Below are 5,458 nucleotides of genomic sequence, written 5' to 3'. Positions count from 1 at the left end.
TTAATGATATAATGAGCCTTGTTTTCCGTGAGCAGCCATCGTGAGCAGGGAAGGGAAGCAACCCACACAATGCAAAAAAAAAAAAAAAAAAAAAAAAAAAGAGAGAGAGGCGAGGACGAAGATGAGGAAGTAAAGAGTGAAAAGCACCTTCGCCTTAGGACACGTCACGGATAGATAAAGGATAGATAATGAGAGAGACGAAACGTACGATAATGTTAAGAGAAAGAACACATAGAGAACTGAACAGAGAGAGAGAGAGAGAGATGAGGTACATAATGCTTTTCCCAGGTAGGTCGGAATAAACAGGTAAGCAACACAGGTGAGTGGAGGAGGTTAGGACAGAGAGAAGGATTTGTTGTCCTGCAATGGAATTATGAACTCTGGGGAAGATGCAAGGTGGAAAGTGAGATCAAGACGGTGAAACAAGTAAAAGGTAAAAGATAATGCGGGAACAGATGAGAAGAAGACGGTAACGCTGACAGGTATATGAGGGACGGTAATGAGAAGGAAGACGTTAATGAGAAACAAGAAAGGAGGAAGCGGAAAGATTAGATAAGAAAAAATAATGCATGAGGGGAAGTAAAGGGGGAAGCAATGCAGGATCAAGTGAGAGGAAGATGGAGATGCAGAGAGGTAAGCGAGGGGTGGTAATGACAGGGAAAACGTTAATGAGAAATTAGAAAACAGGAAGCGGAAAGATTAAGAGAGAAAACTAATGCATAAGGGAAAAGAAAGTAAGGAGATGAAAGTAATGCAAGAAGTCGAGAAAATGATGGAATTTGAGAGAGAGAGAGAGAGAGAGAGAGAGATGTAAATAAAAAGGATTGTACCATAGAAGGGAAGGGGAGATGAAGGACACACATACGTCTATATATGGCCCATAGAAAACAACGAACTTATCTAAATACAGTAAAAAGAGGGTACAAAATACACGATCTCAGCTCAGAAATACATACGTGAACAGGAGTCATGTATGAAAATAAGGGAGGAAACTTGAAAGGAAGATATAAAATAAATACATAAATAAATACAGAGTTATGAATTGAAGAAGTGTGGGAACTTTCTGGTTTTATGAGTAAGACCAGAAGACAAACTGGAGGAGCAGGTATCTCTCTCTCTCTCTCTCTCTCTCTCTCTCTCTCTCTCTCTCTCTCTCTCTCTCTCTCTCTCTCTCTCTCTCTCTCTCTCTCTCTCTCTCTCTCTCGCTCTCTCTCTAACACAATGTATGTATACTAACAACCAATCAGAAGAACAAGAGAGAGAGAGAGAGAGAGAGAGAGAGAGAGAGAGAGAGAGAGAGAGAGAGAGAGAGAGAGAGAGAGAGAGAGAGAGAGAGAGAGAGAGAGAGAGAGAGAGAGACTGAAGCATTTATTCATAGCTTACAACTATATAATTTGGATATATAACAATTAAACATATACATCTTTACATAATATATATAATGTTTTACTGCTGTAACTTGCCTATATGAGGTAGAGATTTTCAGTTTCACTACTACTACTACTACTACTACTACTACTACTACTACTACTACTGCTACTACTACTATTAAATCACAACAACAATAACAACAACAACAACAATAAAAATAATAAGGGTTAGCGGAGGGAAGCTGCCAACAACGAAGAAACACAAGACTTGTACTAGACGAAGACAAAGAAACTTAGAGCAATGCAAATCTTTAAGAACAGAGAGGGTGAGATGGCAGGTGGCACCAAATTTAACAGTGTCTCCGTTACAACAAAGATGGCTTCTTCCTTGATAGCTGCCACACCCAGTACATGTCAGACCATGCACCTCACGCCACCTGTACCCAACACCCACCTATCCGGGCTTTTCACTCATTTCAATTCCTCAGTTCCCCAAGTGCCCAAAGTTGTGCGTAGAGAAAGCAAACATTCTGTAGGGAAATATATAAGGAAAAACTCTTGTACTCGTAGTGAAATGAACAGGAGGCAGAATCATGTAATGTAATTTTACATACCACTTTACAAAACGAACCAGCTTATGTTGAAAAGAAAAAAAAAAAAAAATAGAGGCAGTAGCGTCGTCAGTAGCGAACAGGCGATAAACGGGATACACAATAATAAACATAATAACGTCATAAGTGAATACAAAACACACCACCACTCACTCATTCAGGTGCAAGTGTGACGGAATGAACATAGAGAAGTAAGGTGGAATGCCAACACATGTTTTTACTTCGACTGTTTCCTCTTTTCCACCCAGAATATTCTACTCTTCGTGCCTTTTGTTCTTCTTTCCTTTCCCCTTCCTTTACTATCTATGACCGAACGAAAGAACAGTAGTGATATATTTGTAAGAGAGAGAGAGAGAGAGAGAGAGAGAGAGAGAGAGAGAGAGAGAGAGAGAGAGAGAGAGAGAGAGAGAGAGAGAGAGAGAGAGAGAGATTCTGCAACACTATGAGAAAGTGAAAGAGACAGAGTGAGGGAGAAAAGGAGCGGCTAGGAGAAGGGAACAAGGCGGGGCGTGAACGGAAAGCAGAGTTCTCGTAAAGAAAGAAAGAAAAAGAGAGAGAGAGAGAGAGAGAGAGAGAGAGAGAGAGGGAGAGAAAAAAAAAAAAGGTAAAGAACGTGATGAGAAAGGAACAGATTGAGTGAAAGGTTGCCGCATGGCCTCACCTTTCATTTACCTGTGGACACGAGTACAGGTGAGACAACAAACCTCTTAACCTTATCATTTAATTTGATTTAATTTAATATACTGACAAGAAAATACAATGAAGATAGTAAGATGCCACAGAGTAACAACGAATATATTAAGACAACGAAATAAATCTTTCCCTTCTCTCTTTTTCTAGCTCTTTTTTCTTCACCTTTTCCCTCTCACTTCCCTCCCTTTCTCCCATCCACCATTTCATTCCATTCACTCTTATATCTTCCATCTCCTCTTCCCTTTATCTTCCCCTCCTCTTCTCCCTCCCTCCTCATCACCTGCGACCTTCTCTTTCCCTCCCTTCTTTCTGTAATAATTTTTCCCTCTTACTTCGTCTCACCCTCCCTTTCCTCCTTTCCTGCTTTTAACCCTTTCACTGCTACACGAAAGAATTAGCAGCACCAGAGGCAATGCGTGAAGTCTTCATAACCATCTACAAGAAAGTTGGCGATAAAAAAAGAATACATTTTGCAATTTCTTCCCTGTTGTAAGATTGGATGTGGCTGTAGAACAAGTAAAGATGTCTCAGAGTGATTGGTAATTAGGGAAAGGTGTACCGAGTGGCAGGCAAAGGATTAAGTAGCTTTTGTATTTTGTTTAATCTCGTTTCACTGCAATTTTAACCATTATGTTTACGGTGCCATGTGACAACGTTGCTTCGGCACATTAACATGACAAACCCAAAGCAAGCCAATTAATTTAGTCTCTTTTCCTCTTCCTCCTCCTCCTCCTCCTCGTCCTTCTCGTATTCTCTTCACGCCTCCAGTCCCTTCCCTTCCACACCTGCTCTTGATAATAATGATCGTGATGATGATGATGATGAGGAGGAGGAGGATGGGGAATATGATGATGATGATGGTGATGATGATGAGGAGGAGGAGGAGGATGGGGAATATGATGATGATGATGGTGATGATGACACGTAAGTCTGACGCTCCATGCTCCACACAAAAACATGCTCACAACAAAAGTCAAGGACGATGCTCCAGTGGTCTGTCTTCTTTTTTTCCCTTGTTTCTGAGCCTCTTTTTTCTTCTTCTTGTGCCGTTTCTTTTTATTAGCATTTTATTTACGTTGTTGTTTGTTTGTTTGTTTGTTTGTTTGTTTGTTTGGTTGGTTGTTTGGTTGGTTGGTTTACTGGTTGTTGTTGTTGTTGTTTGTTCTTCTAGGTTTTGTTCTTGTTTTTCTTGTTCATCTTGTTGTTATTGTTGTTGTTGTTATTGTTGTTCCTTTTCTTTTCATCATCATCATCATCATTATTATTATTATTATTATTTTTACTCTTTCTCTTCTTCATAATGACGTCAGGATCTCGACTCCACCCATAGAAAAACACCAGACAAGTCGGTATTTACAAAAAGATGTAGACAACGACGGGAAATTCTTACATTCTGACACACACACACACACACACACACACACACACACACACACACACACACACACATAACTCTTAAGACTGTGGGCAAATTACACACACACAAAGGAAGAGGGAAAGGAAAAAAAAAAAAAACGGGGGAAAAGCTGAAAGAGAGGTTAAGCAAGCACTAGTTTCCTTTTACCCTCACCTTTCCCCCCATCCTAACCCTTCCAGCCCTTCCTCTCAGTCCTCAACCCTTCTTCGCACTCTCTCCTCCTTACGCCACCTGTACCCAATAACAGCGCTTTTCATTCAATTCAATCCCTCAGTTCCCAAAGTACCCTCGAGATCTGCGTAGTGTAAGCTAACATACCGTAGTGAATATAAAGAAAGATCTGTGTACTCGTAGCGAAATTAAACATAGGTGTTCTTCTCCTGCCCTCAGTCCCCAGCGTTCCTTTAAGCGGTTTTGCATGGTGAAAGCCAATGTACCGTAGTGAAATATAAAAAAAAGAGATCAGTGTAGTGGAATTAAACATAGGGATCGTAGTGAGAGAAGTGTATGTAGTGGAATGAAACAAACACGCACGTTGTTTTTAATTCCCGGTACTCTAAAAATAAAGAAAAAAATAGGAAAAAAATAAATAAATAACACTGGCCTCCCTCTCCTCTGTATCATGAAAGAAAAACCTTTAGTAAAACCTAACAAAAATACACAAGTTAGGATGCCATACTGTTTAAAATTCCTGAAATCCAAGAAAAAGTAACACTCCTCCCTCCTCCATCTCCTCCCTCCACTCATCCACACCCCAGCCCCACCTTCGCCACTCCAGTTCACTCACCTGAAGATTCCCAGGTGAGGATGTGTCTGGTTGCCCTTGGCATCCACTCTCACTCAGGCGGTGGCTCTGAAAGGGCAACACGACGCTTAATGAAGGCTTTCTGGTGCCTGGCGAGGGGAGGAGAAAGGTCGAGATGAACAGAGAGATGGGGTGTGTGGGAGAAGAGAGAGAGAGAGAGAGAGAGAGAGAGAGAGAGAGAGAGAGAGAGAGAGAGAGAGAGAGAGAGAGAGAGAGAGAGAGAGAGAGAGAGAGAGAGAGAGAGAGAGAGAGAGAGAGAGAGAGAGAGAGAGAGAGAGAGAGAGTAAACAGTAAACAAGTAACCAAAACAGAGACAAATCATTAAACACGAAGTTAAACTCGTTGAAATAATTGTTTGTATTGTTTTCCTTGTTTTTTTTTTTTACTGTTTGGTTTTTCTCGGAGTTCATTTGAGTTTGTTTTTTATTGTTGTTGTTGTTGTTGTTGTTGTTGTTGTTGTTGTTGTTATTGTTGTTCTAAAAGCAAAGGTTGTTCTAAAAGCAAACATGATGCCATACCATCAGACACACACACACACACACACACACACACACACAGACAA

The sequence above is a fragment of the Scylla paramamosain genome, chromosome 12 (genome assembly GCF_035594125.1).
Source record: "Scylla paramamosain isolate STU-SP2022 chromosome 12, ASM3559412v1, whole genome shotgun sequence".
Classification (NCBI taxonomy): Eukaryota; Metazoa; Arthropoda; class Malacostraca; order Decapoda; family Portunidae; genus Scylla; species Scylla paramamosain.
The sequence above is the reverse complement of the archived record's forward strand: the minus strand, read 5'-3'. Positions refer to the sequence as shown.